We start from the raw sequence: 14,490 nt of genomic DNA on the forward strand, positions 1-14,490 counted from the left end.
AGGTCTTGAAGGGTAGGAATGTTCCCTACATAGGAATAAGAACTGGTATTTTGGCACAAATTATATTCTATAGCCAACCCCATCTTGACAGTTACTTAATTCATTGAAAAGTGTAGAGCAGGGGTTCTCAAACTACAGCCGGCAGGCCAGATGCAGCCCGCTGAGGACGTATATGCGGCCTCTCAGGTTATGGCAAATGGGCTGAGGGGCCGAGACAGAGTATGAGTTTTTGTTTTTATGTAGTCCGGCCCTCCAACAGTCTGAGGGACAGTGAACTGGCCCCCTATTTTAAAAGTTTGAGAACCACTGGTGTAAAGGATACAAGATTTCCCCGTGAGGAGTTTATTGACTATAAGAACTGAAACAACATTAGCTTGATAGAGCAGAAAGTCTCCTTAAAGCTTCTCTTCTGATAGAGTCTACCCTGCAAAGTTCAAACTCATATGGCGTTCCTTGGATGTTGTAACAACAGACATGCCTTTGTTTGACTCTCTGATTCTGCCTTTGTCCAGTCAAAGCACAGTGAGTCCTGTGCTAACCAGAGGTGTTTGCCTTTCACTCTCAAGAGCGATATCCAGTATAGAGGGAAATCCTATAGCTAGTGAGTTCCTTCAGACACTTCTGTTTGTAGGATAATGCTGGGCTGAGCCAAGTCCTGAAACTCAGGCAGCACAGCGTTTGGCATTCAAGGCCTCAAGTGAGGAAGACTTGCCTTCAAATCCAGCTCAGACACTTACTAGCTGTGTGATACTGAGCAAGTCACTTCACCTCTGCCTATCTCTGTTTCATCTTCTGTATAATGGGAATAATAATAATACCACCTACCTCCGGGGGCTGTTGTGAGAATCAAATAAGGTAATATTTATAAAGTATTCTTTATATCTTAAAGTGGTACATAAATGCTAGCTACCATTATTATTAGTTCCTAAATAAAGATCATAAAATTTTAATTAGAACCATTCTATAATCATTCAGAAGATGTCAACATAACCACTCACAATGAAAAACCCAAATTTGTCATACAGCTTATTAGACCAGTGTCAAACTCATCAGGATCCCTGCTGGCCTCCTATTGACTGTGTTTTAAAATGTAATATTATCCATGTGTTATTGTATTTTTATTTATTTTGTTCATTATTTCCTAATTACATTTTAATTTGGTTTGGCCCAGCATTTGACATTTCTTTGTCTTGCACAGATAACTATAGACAGACCATGAGCTGCCCGGGGATAAAACTGGCTGGGACAGTGGACTAGATTGCCCTCAGGATCCAATTGCACTGTTTTTTAAAATCTCTATCTCCCTTCCTCACCCCAGCCCATCTGAAACAAAGGCCTCTCTCTCATACCAATGTCTTTCCATGATTTTGTGTGGACACAAGGGACAGAATGCTAGAATCTTTAATGCAGATTTCCTGAATGGTATTTGGTATGAGGAGTTTGGGAAGGAAAGGGCTAGTAACTGAGATGTGAAAGAAAATTGCCCCCCCCCCCAAGGGAACAGAATAACAATAAAACATTTATGTTACTGCAGATTTCCTATATGGTATTTGGTATGAGGAGTTTGGGAGGGGAAGGGGTAGTAACTAAGATGTGAAAGAAAATTGCCCCCCCCCCAAAGGGAACAGAATAACAATAAAACATTTTCAGAATTCATAGTAGCAAAGTTGAGAAAAGGATACAAATAGAGTGACTGTTGTAAGTTAAAGTTAGTAAGATAGTAACTGCTACCTTAAACCACATAAGAGAAGTTCACAGGTTCTTGTACACCTCTTTTGTTCTCTGTGTATTGAAATGTTTGAGCTTGTTGGTGGTTAAGGTTATAAATTGAAAAAAAAAATAAAGGATTGAAGTTGAGAATCACTCAAAGGGCAGTAGAGAGAGGGATACAGCAGGTGGGAATAAGCTGAAGCTCATTACTAGTGAGCTAGTGTCGGAGAAGATTGTCAGATAGAATGATTAGGAAAAAATGATGTTCTGCTCATATTATGAGAATAAGGGACAGCCAGCCAGTAGACAGCTGGTAAGCTCCATTGGTAAACAAAGTCAAGAGAACCTAAAGAAGTGCTTTCTGGGTGCTTTTATGGGAGGACAGAGGCAAGGATCGGACAGGATGAACTGTCCAATTTGTACTGTTGGTGGCCATACCCACATTAAAAAAATCATCGACCCATAGGTCTGTGTGATATAGACACTGCATCCAGGGCCATCTGATTGTGCTGGCCTCTATCTGGCCACTGGACTCAGATGATTCCAAAGGAGAAATTGAAGGTGGCGATTTTGCCCAGTCCTCCCTCCCTTAAATCCATTTTGCTTGCAAGCCATGGCATCACCTTCCTGATATCGTGGCTCTGTTTGAGAATGAAGGACAAACACCCTCAGTCTCCCAGTATTTTGGCTGATAAATCCTGCTCATGCCAACAGCCTAAAGGACCCTGATTTAAAGAAAAGCTCTTCAGCTTTGTCTTTTGGTTGTGTGCTATTGAGGAGCCTTTTATTCTGTTCAGAACTATGCTTGTGTTAACTTGTGCTGTATAAGTGCCCCATTATTATTGCTGATAAGAGATCTGCTGCAGGATTACAAGGCAAGGATCCTGAGGGTAGGAGTCTGACTTCGGTTCTTCAGATTTAATGAAAGGGGTGGCTTTGGGGGAGAAAGATGGTCTTTGGCCTGCTGCATGCATGGAGCGGAGTCTTTGGCCAGGGAGTTCACGGCTGGGCATTCATCCTACAGGCGACCCAATTGATTTAATGACCTAATCCTCCCAACAGGAAGCTGGAGGATTTCCCAGTTGCTGTGATTCTTAGGGGAATGCAATGAACTCAGTGCAGGAAGCTTGTTTATTTGGACTAATTATAGGAAACTTTACTGGAGGAAAAGCAATGGGGGGAGTATAGAGAAGCAGAAAGTGGGGAGGGGACCCTAATGCAGAACAGCCTGTAATTGGATGCTCCTCAGCAGTGTTGGATGGCCAGGCAGCAGGCCATGCTGTGGCTGGCTCCAATTTATGCATCTTCCCCCGGCAGAAAACAAGGCTTGCTCCTGTGTGACTGTCACCAGTTCTAAGTAAACACATTGATTCAGCATGTGGGAAGTTTGAATGGTCTCCTCCCCATAAATAAATAGCATCAAATCTTCTTTTTCCTTTCCTGTTTTTGTTTTTATATTTGGTTTAATATTGTGATTGGGGAAAGGGGAAAGAAGGGGAATATAGGCTGACTTGCAGGCTGGATGGTTGGAATTTCTAATGCAGAAAATCTCTCAAATTAATTCCCTCTAGGCAACATAAGTCATGTAAGTCCATGGTGGGCCTCTTCCCGAGAGTGGTTCTGGGCCTGACTTTCCAATCCAGTGTTGATTTCAGCTTTATTTGAGCCTTGGGACTTGGGTGGACTTGGCCTCCAGACAGAGTAACCAGAAATAGAAGCACAATCTCACTCAAAGGCTATCAGCCCACTGTGGACGAGCCCCAGGTCCTGGATCAGAAAAGCCAAGTGGTATGGCTGAAGAAGCCCTGAGCTTCAAAGCAGGATCCAGATCAGTCCTGGATTAAAATTCTGGACTTATGTGATCCTGGATAGGGCACTTCATCTTTCTGATCCTTCCCTCCTCATCTATAAGATGAGGGTTACAACCTGCCTACTTCATAAAGTGATTGTGAACCTGTAAGTACTAGAGAAATGTAAGCTTTAGCCTGGAACAAGAGGGTTTTCCAGTTGCCCATCCCATGGGGAGAGGACCTGGTTTTTGTAAACATGCACAGCCTTTTCAGGCAATAGGATCCTAGATATGAATTGTTGGGTAATTGTCACCCCAGGAATAGGAGACAAGAGGAATTAGGATGGAAAGTTGTGCCATTAATCAATGACATTCTGTTGAGATGAGGAATCTAGCCCTTACTAGCCCTTACCTAAAAATAGACAAGTGGTATGGATTCAGCAACATCTGTCCCCCTGGGAACTTCAGTGGCTGATTGAAGGTCACAAGTCAAATTGAATTAGAAGGAAATTTGAGGCCAGGTTCTGCAATCACTGGTTTCTGACTTCAGGTTTCATGCATTAGCTTGGCAAGATTTTAGGGCTCTAGCTATTTCAGAGTTTGGGGGTGGGGAATCTTTTTAAATCAGTGAAGTAGAGAGCTGCTTTATTCTCTTTTTCTTCTGGGTCACCCCCTTGTGAGCAGGTTGGAACCACAGAATAACTTTTGGGTTGAACAGTACTAATGGCTCTCTTTGGTGTGATGATGTTTCTGGGACTGCAGTGCAGGCAGGCTGGCCCCTGGCAGTTGGCTTCTACTTGGGGATGCTGCATTATGCCTAGTTGGCTTGCCAGTTTTTCTTTTGAGCTGTCAGAAGGTGAACAGATTCTGAACAGAGGGTTTTTTGTTTATAATAATAGCTTTTTATTTTTCCAAATACATGCAAAGATAGTTTTCAACATTCACCATTGCAAAACCTTGTGTTTCAAATTTTTCTCCCACCTTCTCTTCCCCTTCCCATAGGTAGCAAGTAAACAAATATAGGTGAAACTGTGTATAATTCTTCTAAACATAGTACCACATTTAGCACGCTGCACAAGAAAAATCAAAAGAGGAAAAATGAGAAAGAAAAAAATAAGCAAGCAAACAACAAAAAAGGTGGAAATACTATATTGTGAAAATTCAGTCCGCATAGTTGTCTCTGGGGGTAGATGGCTCTCTCCAATCCAAGTCTATTGGAACTGGCCTGAATCACCTCATTGTTGAAAAGAGCCACGTCCATCACAGTTGATCATCACATAATCTTCTTGTTGCTGTGTGTTCAATGTAATCTTGGTTCTGCTCATTTCATTTAACATCAGTTCATGGAAGTCTTTCCAGACTTTTTTGAAATCATCCTGCTGATCATTTCTTATAGAACAATAATATTCCATAAAATTCCTCTACCATAAGTTATTCAACCATTCCCCAACCAATGGGCATCCACTCAGTTTTCAGTTCTAGGCCACTACAAAAAGAGCTGCTACAAGGATTTTTTTTTTTTTCACAAGTGATTCTTCTCCCTTTTTGATGATCTTTTTGGGATATAGACCTAGTAGTAACACTGCTGGATCAAAGGGTATGCACAGTTTGATAGCCCTTTGGGCATAGTTCCAAACTGCTCTCCAGAATGGCTGGATCTGTTCACAGTTCCACCAACAATGTATGAGTGTCCCAGTTTTCCCACATCCCCTCTAACATTCATCATTATTTTTTTCCTGTCAATATAGACAATCTAAGAGGTTTATAGTGGAACCTCAAGAGTTGTCTTAATTTACATTTCTCTGATCAAGAGTGATTTAGAGCATTTTTTCATATGACTAGAAATGGCTTTAATTTCTTTGTAAACAGTGTTTTCATTCTAATTTCAGCCAAGGTCATGGCAACCGAGCTTTGGAGGCAGATTCACAGCATGTGAACAGGGCCACAATATTAGGACTGTGACTCATCTTCAGCCCTTCACAGAGATCTCATGTAGATTTACTCATATACATGCATGTCTTCATGCATAAATACACACATAGACTCTTAAAATAAGGGTTCTCAAACTACGGCCCATGTAGGTTATGGCAAATGGGCTGAGGGGCGGAGACAGAGTATGAGCTTTTGTTTTTACTATAGTCCGGCCCTCCAACAGTCTGAGGGACAGTGAACTGGCCCCTATTTAAAAAGATTGAGGACCACTGCCTTAAAACCTTTTACATTTTAAACTGACCTAACACAAGATGGTCCTGAAATGGGGATCAGTCCTTCGTGACTCTTAAGTGAAATTGACCCTGGTTGGTCTTCCTTCCAGAGAGCCTGAGGAAGTGTGTTGGACAGCTTAATCTCCATGGATGTGGGGAAATGACAGCTGTTCTTTGCTTTTCTTCCTGTTCAGTATCCTGTGTTGGAATGAATGTGTATGTTCTGTTGTAGCTCCTTTTGTCAGGGCTGCCTTCTCAGTCCCTTTGATTTAGAGTCTGCCCTGCCCATGGCACCTTGTGCTTTGCCATGAGCAGAGGCACCCAATAGAATAGCAGCTGATAGAGTTGCTTTAAGATGTGCAAAGTGCTTTATGCATACCACCTGATTGGAGTTTCTCAACCACAGCCCTGTGAGGCACCAGAGGGCTTCTTGTTCCCCCTTTCTGGGTAAGAGGTTCTGCCTTGCAGGTGCCCCCTTCTGTGTACACCAAGCCTTTTGTAATCCTTCCGCAACCTTTTAGTTAGTCCATGTCCATGTTTGTTGTCAAATGATCATATCTGTTTTGTACATGAGTGGCGATTTGTCCTAGTGGATAGAGTTACCCTCAAGATGGGAAGACCTGGGTTCAAAACTGACCCCTGGCACATACTGGCTTTAAGACCCTGAGTAGGTCATTCAACTTCTTAATGCTCCATGCAGGTAAGAATATAAATTGCAAAGAAGGTATTGTTCTGTATTGGTTGACAAAGTTCGTCACCAGGAACTCCTTAAACCATTGAGCTCACAAGTCTAGGATGTATTCTGTGATCCTAATTAATTGTTTTAAGTCACCCCACCCTCTCTCTTATGATCTTATTCCATGCATCTGTTGGGGAAAAAAAGTCACCTCATGCCATTACCTAACTCCCAATGGTACAGAGTGTATTTTATATTTCCAAGTCCATTCCCTTAGATTGGGCTATTGCTGCTTGTATGTGCTACTGTTTTGTAAGAAATACCACTAGGAAACCCACTAAAAATACTGCATGGTGTTGTTGAGTGCAGTTCATTCCCAACTTTGTGTGTCAAGATTAATACATATAGAAATATGAAATTATCATGGAGAGTGGAGGAAGGTGGCTCTGATACTGTCACAACATCAAAACCAGAAAATCAGTCAGAATGGCCAGATATCTTGCTTTCAGTAATTAAACCTTGTGATGATTGATGTGATGTGAAAGTATCAGAGCCGCTTTGGAGCTCTTAAGGTGCTGTCCACCTGGTGGGAAAGATCCCAACAGGAGGCCCCATTTCCATTTTCTGTTTCTTTTTTCTTTTCTTTTCTTTCTTTTTTTTTTTTTTTTTTTTTTTTTTGAATTCTTGATCTGGGGTCTTTATAGGATGTGGGGGAAGGGAAAAGAGAATGTGAAGTAATTTGGTCCAATTAGGCCTGTTTAATTTTCGAAATTTGCCTCTCTTTTGGGCCCAGCACTTGTCCGCTCCCTTTTGACCTGGACTTTTTGGCACTGATAGGAAAGAATTAGCAGAATTTTGAGCACTTCCACTGAACTTTTCTTCAGCTTTCTGATTCTTATTTGTTTGTTTCTCTAGCCCTGATAGCCAGGTAAAGAACTTCTTCCCTGACCAAGTCCCCTTCCCTTTTATTTTCCCTCTCCTTGTTCCTCCTGACACCCTGTTCCATGATGCTCTTTAGCTCTTATTTCTTTAAGAGTCTAATGAAATCACATCAGTCCCTTGGTCAGTGATCATATGGCAGAGGTCTATATGTACTTGAGTGCTATTAACAGGAGGGAAGTGTGTGAATTGAAGTGGCTTCATTTACTATCTTATATAACCTGGTCACTCAGCCTGAATACCCTCTGGGATAAGACCAAAAAAATCTGTGTGGGAAGGAGATCAATTTCTCCCTTGATCCTTCCTGGCTCAAGAGGTTTATTTTAGTGAGTGGTGGTGGCTCTAAGTATGGTGGCCTACTCCTTGGGAAGTGTTCTTCCAGGAAGGATTAGGAGAGAGCAGAAGCTGAGCCTCTTGGATTACCTCCTGATAGTGAATAAATGAGGGTTCACTGTGGGAGCAGTGAATTCTTCAGCTAGAAGGTCCTTGATCAAAGCGTGTGTTCTTCTCCCATAGTCACGGCCTTTTTCCATTCTTGCTTCACACCAAAGGTTAATGATATTTGGTGCTAGACACTTCATCTCCTGGCTCCGGAAATTCTCTCTGGCTGTCTCTCATGCTTGGAATTCTCTTCCTCCTCATCTCCACCTTCTGGTTTCTCTGGCTTCCTTTAAGTCCCAACTAGTCCCACATTCTATAAAAAGCCTTTTTTCAGTCCCTCCTAATGCCAGTACCTCCCCCTGTCGATTATTGCCAGTTTATCCCATATGTAACTTGTTTGGACATAGTTGTTTGCAGGTTGTGTCATTTATTAGACTATAAGCCCCTTGAAAGCAAGGGACTGCTTTTTGGCTTTCTTCATATCTCCAACACACTTAGTGTAGAGCCTGGTACATGCTTATTGATTGATAGAGTGCCTCCCATAGAAAGTACAGACCTGTGGGGTCATAATACCAAGAAAGGGCATATTGATAAGCTCTGCCTTGACTCAAAGATATCTTGGTGGTTTTTTGGTGAGCTATGATTTGATGAATACTGCCATGTGTGCCACCCTGGATTTCCCCAGAAGTTAAGAAATCTATCTAATTCCTAGGTTATACCATGTACACCTGGGGAAAAATAGACAGTTGGAAGACCTAGTTCCCTATAAATTCATGCCATCTGGTTTTATCACGCCATTGAATTCCTTGCACCACTGCTCACAGGAGCTTCTTCAAAGTTTTCTGTTGTCATCAAGCTTCCATTGGTGCCTCTTCACCACCCCCATGTCCCAGTTCTATATCAATGAGAACCACCTCATCTACCTTGGCTTCACCTCAGTATAACTCTATTTATTTTGATCCTTTTCTCATCTCATTCCTCCTTTCCTCATCCCATTCCCAAAGAAGGAGGCACTTTCAATCTTTTCTTATGTCCCTTCAAGACTAACATTCAGATTTCTCTATAATTTGAGTCTTAAGATGCCTTCCTTTCCTGAATCCTTGAGGATCTCATTTCTCTAGTTATCCACTTTCTGATCCTTATCTTCTTCCTTTCCTTCAAATACACTCAGATCAACAATACAGTGATCCCTGGCAATTCCAAAGGACCCATGGTAAAAATGTCCAACTCTAGAGAAAATTTTTGGATTGAGTTCAGATTGAAGCATGTTTTTTTTTTTCCATTTTATTTTGATTGCTTTCCCCCCAACATGCCTAATATGAAATATGTTTTACATAATTTCATATGTATAAAGATATTCTTGCCTTCTCAGTAGTCACCGGGAGGGAGTAGAGAGGAGAGAATTTGGAATTGAATATGAAAGGAAAAAAAATGTTTATACACTTGAGCTACAGAGCTCAAGATGGAAGCCACTTTAAGAGCCCTTCTCTTGGCTCTCCCATGCCTTTACTAGCACTTTGGCTCTCTTCTTCAGTTGTGAAGGTGGGGACAGCCTAGTCCACTCCTAGTTCACTTAAAGCAAGAGATAAAATGTCTGCTACAAAATTGATCCAGTGAAAGCACTGAGTGGTAACTTAGCTTGGACACCTTTCTTCAGGTGCCAAAAATTCTCTAGATAGAGGGACTTGGTCAGGAAGTGTTAAGGGTCTGAGGCCAGATTTGAACTCAGGTCCTCCTGATTTCAGGGCTGGTGCTCTACCCCCTACACCAATTAGCTGCCCCCAGTAGGAAGATTTTTCAAGAGCTGTGAGTTACCCGATTTACCAGATCCCACTTTCCCCTGGCCTGCCACAGGCTTTTAGGGGAATTTTTTGGTACCATCTTAACCACCTCTTCCCAAGGTCCATTGAATCTTACTGATTGATATCAGATGATTATCTTGAGGTAAGGGGCAACTACAGAGAACCCTGAATGATCCAAATAACTCTCTGGGCATCTCACTTAAGGATACATTAGGACTTAGGACAGGTGATGCAGAGCATGCACCCATTATGCAGATCAGATGTGTGTGTAAGGAGCACCAATTCTACCCCAACCCTTTGCAGCCTCACTTCTTGCCTCCCCCCTACACATATAGTTCTTCAGATGATCACTATCGTCTTTATCACATAAGACTCTCCCCTGAACTTTTATTTTCTCCTTTTAGAGCATGTGACACCTGTTAACTATCTTCTCCTTGACCTTTCTTTACCAAGTATTACTTTTCTTCTTTTCTTTCAAGGGTCAGGTCTACACCCACTTTCTCTAGGAGGCTTACTCCTAAAATTTCCATCTGCATTTATTCTTCCCTTTTCAGAATGCCTGCAACACTCATTTTAGCACATAAATAATATAAGGAGATATATACATATCTTTCACATGTATGTTTTGTCTCTCCATCTAGATGGAAATTTCTTTGATTGTCAGGAATTACACCTTTTACTTGTACCCCTCACAGTGTCAAGTGAATGTTAAATGTGAAGAAAAGATTTTCAGTAAATATTATTTTAATGAACTTATGTGGAACAAATGAAAGAAAAAAGCATTAAATGTTTCCATTGTGCCAAATACTATGCTAAGCATTGGGAATGATTTAGGAGTTCATATTTTCATAGAGAAGAAAACACCCATAGGGAAAAGGAGACCAAGAGAGGGAGTATAACCAGCCAAAAGATGTACTGGGCTAACCGGCCTATTTTGTATACACTCATTCTCCAATCTTCTGGGCTGGACCTTGGAGTAGGAACCCCAGCAACAAATGAATTAGTTTCCTGGATGACTGAGGCCTGGATTCTGGAAAATCCCAGGATGGAGATCTAGGACTTGAGCAAGTTGGTGGTAAGATGGCCAGGTGGAGGCCTGGATAACTTCAGGATGTGTAAAAGTGAATCAAGGGCCAGTACTTAGTGGGCCACTTATAGAATGGTTTAAATAGGTTAGTTTGTGTATACTTAGACATTACCTACCAGGAATCAGAGGCAGAAATGTTCTGGGATTATTCCTTAGCTCTTTCCTTTCACCCACTTCCGGTTTTGGAAGACTTTCCTGGCAGATGTCAGTTTCCTTTTTAAATTTGGGTAAGGGTAGACAAGCAACATTAGCCTGATGGACTGAGATGAGGAAAAAAGAGGCCAGGGGCTTTGAAAAACACGGAAAGATCCATTTGTTCCTTTGGCCATAAATACAAATGTTTCTTTTGGATTCTTAGGTTTTGAGCCACAGAAACAGGAGAAAGTAATTGGTTATGTTGGCAGAAATTAAGGCACTTCAGAAGTTGAAGACGACTAATTCTTTTAATCTCAAAAGGATTCAGGGGCTTTGTTGTAGGGTAGGGGTCAGATTCCTCAGGGTTCCTCAGGATTTTAGAGCTTTGACATCGAGGGGAGTAAAAAGAGTAATTAGTTGTTATTATCTATGGGGTTGTCCTGAAAGTGGTATGTTTGATGCTGCTGGTGAAGAATCAGTTATGGAGCCAGGTCTACAGCCTGAGAATTCATTAAAACAGAATGAGCAGGGAGAAGTATGAATGGGATTTATCTTAGTGAAGGTCTAGGTCACTTCCCCTCCTCAGGATCTTTCTTAGCCATTGGTCGTAGACTTGAGTAGAGCCAGCCTTTTGTATAGACGCAATGTTGTGTAGAATCTGTCAATCACAGCACAGTGCCTTGCCCATAGTAACCAGGTGGGAAGGTGAGCATTCAACACCTGTTATTCCAGTGACTGCCATTGAGAAGGTAGTGTAGGTTGTTTATGATTCCCTTGCTCATGGTAAGAAAGAATAATAGGGAAGCAAGAACTTTAATTTTATCCCTTTCTACTTGTGTTTTAGTGGTCTGTCTCTTCCCCACTTGCTCAAGAGAGAATATAGACACTGTATAGCAGTACCTTTGTGTGGTTCCTAGAACATAGGGCTTTGGGGGTTTATTTTAATCATTATTTATTGTCATAATATGAGAGGAGGCTCAGTGGATAAATAGGATGTTGGCCTGGGAATTAGGAAGACCAGGTTCAAATCTTGACTCTGGTTTTTACTAGTTGTGTGTCATCATGACCAAGTTACTTCACTGCTTTGAGCCTCGAATTTCTCATCTGTAAAATGAGAGGGTTGAATTAGATGGTTTTTAAGGTCCACTCTAGTCCCAAATCTATGATTCTGTGATCCAGTAATGGCTTTAGAAAGGTGAGAGAAGACTGAGAGTACATATATAACGGCAGAAAAATTTATTTTAAAAAATTTAGGTAACATGTATATTATGAGTCATGTTGGGAGAGAAAATCAGAACAAAAGGGAAAAACAAAAAAGAAAAAAAAACAGAAGGAAAAAAAGGTGAAAATAGTATGCTTAGGTCCCCATCTATAGTTTGGATGTCATCAAATTTTCCATCCAAAGTTTATTGGAATTGCCTCGAATTAGTGAATTGCTGAAAAGAGCCAAATCCCTCACAATTGATCATTACATAATCTCGCTGTTACTGTGTAAATTGTTCTTTCTCTTGATTCTATTCACTTCACTCAGCATCAGTTCATGTTGTCTTTCCAGGCTTTTCTGAAATTAACCTGTTCATCATTTCTTATAGAACAATAGTATTACATTACATTTATATACCATAACTCATTCAGCCATATCCCAGTTGATGGACATCCACTCAGAAAATGTTGTTTTAAAATATCTTTATTGTTTTGGGCCTTTATGTCACCTTAATTTTTGAACTTGTCCCTTTCTTTCCAAAGAGCTCTCTCTTATAACAAAATATCAAAAAAGAGGAAAAGAAGTTTAACAAAACCAACCTAAGAGTCACAGAAAGCCTGAAAGTGTACACAGTATTCCATATCCATAATTCTCCATCTGGATAAAGCAGGGAAATGAGATGCATTAGAAAACTTTATTATGATTATGTTTGGGTGAGTTATGAGAAAGTAAATTTTGATGGGATAGCAGAAGTTTGGCGTGGTTGATAGGTTTTGCACATCTTGCAGCAAGGGTGTTTAATATGTAAACCATATGGTGCACATGTAGATAAAATTACATAGATACAAAATATCATGAGCACACAGAGAGATTGTGTACTGATTCTTAGCTTCTTTGTTCGCTTGTGTTTGGGTTTGGGCTTAGGCATGTGTGGGGTGGAACTAAATCTCCTTTAACCTGGGAATCTGTCAATCAGCTGATCTAGAGTGATTCATTCTGGGCCTGGGCCTCCGCTGGGCTGGGTGTGTGATAGCAGGCTGGCTGACCTGATTCAGCCGGAAATGCCAAGTAAGCATTACTGCCTTTGCTGTCCTCTTCCCCTCAGGTGCTGGTCCCTTTGGGCTTGCCAGAAACACAGGTATTTCTGGACCAATGGGGAGCCAGCGGTTCTTGGCTCTGTGAGAGCACTGTGAGGGATGAGCTTTCTCAGGATTTGAAGTTGGCAGAGGGTGCCACCCTCTTTTCCCACCCTTCTTCCCTGTGTCTGATTATGTTATATTTTCCCACAGGACAGCACTTCCTTTTCTCCTAGCCTGTGATTCTCCTGATCACGACTCAGCATCCATTTGGTCGAAGCTGATTTCCAAAAGCAGGTAAGAGGGCTTGGGGGTTGTGACAGAGGGGAACTCGGAGGGTGGGAATGTCAAGGATGTCGTACCGTGACTCAAGTAAGGTTAAGCGATGACATTTTTGTTTCTCACCCTGATTTTCAGTTTTTATTTTTCTAAAGATATCATCTGCATTTTATTAAGTTTTTAAGATGAAAGCTATAATGTTGTTGAGACAACTACAGACTTTGTAGGCTATGGTGGCATATTTTTTTTCTGAAGGAATCACTTTGTTGTTGGACTTTTCCTGAAATATTTTTTCAGCAAACCCAAGAATGTATTCTTTCTCCTTGATGTATTCATCAGTGTGCCTATTATGTTTCATAATAGCGAATATTATTATTATAGATGCAGTGACCCTATTAAAAAAAAAAAAGAAAATGAGAGAGAATGAACTTCCAGTAAGTAAATTAAGATAAACTAGTAAAAACAGTACATTTGTATTCATGGCTAGTTGTGGCTGCAGAAGAAAGGTTAGCTTTGTAGTCTTTTCCCCCAAATGAGTGATATTTCTGGGGTAGAGATCCAGAGGGCAAATAGCCGGCTAGCCTTTGTTGAGTACAGAAAACTCTCAGTAAGTAGCTTACTTATCTGAGATCAGATTCACTGTATGCTGGCTAAGGTGTAGTGGAAGGATGCCTGGATTAGTGGAGATAAGAACCCTGACTTCCAGGCCTGGCTCTGGCTCTTAGTTCTAAGACCCTTGCCAAGGTACTCGACCTCTCTGAGTCTCATTGACTTTCCTCCTAAACCTTTCCCTCTTCTGAACATCCTGTTTTTTTGCCAGGCACCCTGGTTCAGAAAGAGGGATATCCTCAGTGGGGAGATTGGAGGATGTCCTCCACCTAGGCAGCCAGGTAGACAGTAGATAGAGGTTTGGGCCTAAAGTCTAGACCTGAGTTCCTCGGCCTCAGGTACTCCTAGCTATGTGATCTGGGCAACACACTTAATATCTGACTGCCTTGGTTTTCTTATCTATAAAATGGGGGTTAAAGTCCTTGCCTTGTAGAGTTGTGAGAGTCTTTCTATAAAACACTCAGCCTGGTTCCTGGTGAATAGTAGGTACTTAATGAATGCTTCTTTCTTTCTTTTTTTTTTTCTCCTCAACTTTTTCACCCTTTTTACTCGAATCTTGTGTCTTTCATAACATCTTTCATATTCATCTCCTTCTCTCT

General features: G+C 41.3%; 1 protein-coding gene across 2 annotated transcripts in view; it reads left to right on the forward strand.

Annotated features, from left to right (window-relative positions):
* CTNNBIP1 (catenin beta interacting protein 1) overlaps positions 1-14,490 on the forward strand; it is a 62,592-nt gene that overhangs the window by 22,417 nt on the left and 25,685 nt on the right. For both annotated transcript variants that reach the window (XM_074306333.1, XM_074306331.1), the window contains exon 2: positions 13,217-13,300. The gene's annotated coding sequence lies outside the window, so the exon portion shown is untranslated. The remainder of the gene's footprint in view (positions 1-13,216; positions 13,301-14,490) is intronic.

Source organism: Sminthopsis crassicaudata, chromosome 3 (genome assembly GCF_048593235.1).
Source record: "Sminthopsis crassicaudata isolate SCR6 chromosome 3, ASM4859323v1, whole genome shotgun sequence".
Lineage (NCBI taxonomy): Eukaryota > Metazoa > Chordata > Mammalia > Dasyuromorphia > Dasyuridae > Sminthopsis > Sminthopsis crassicaudata.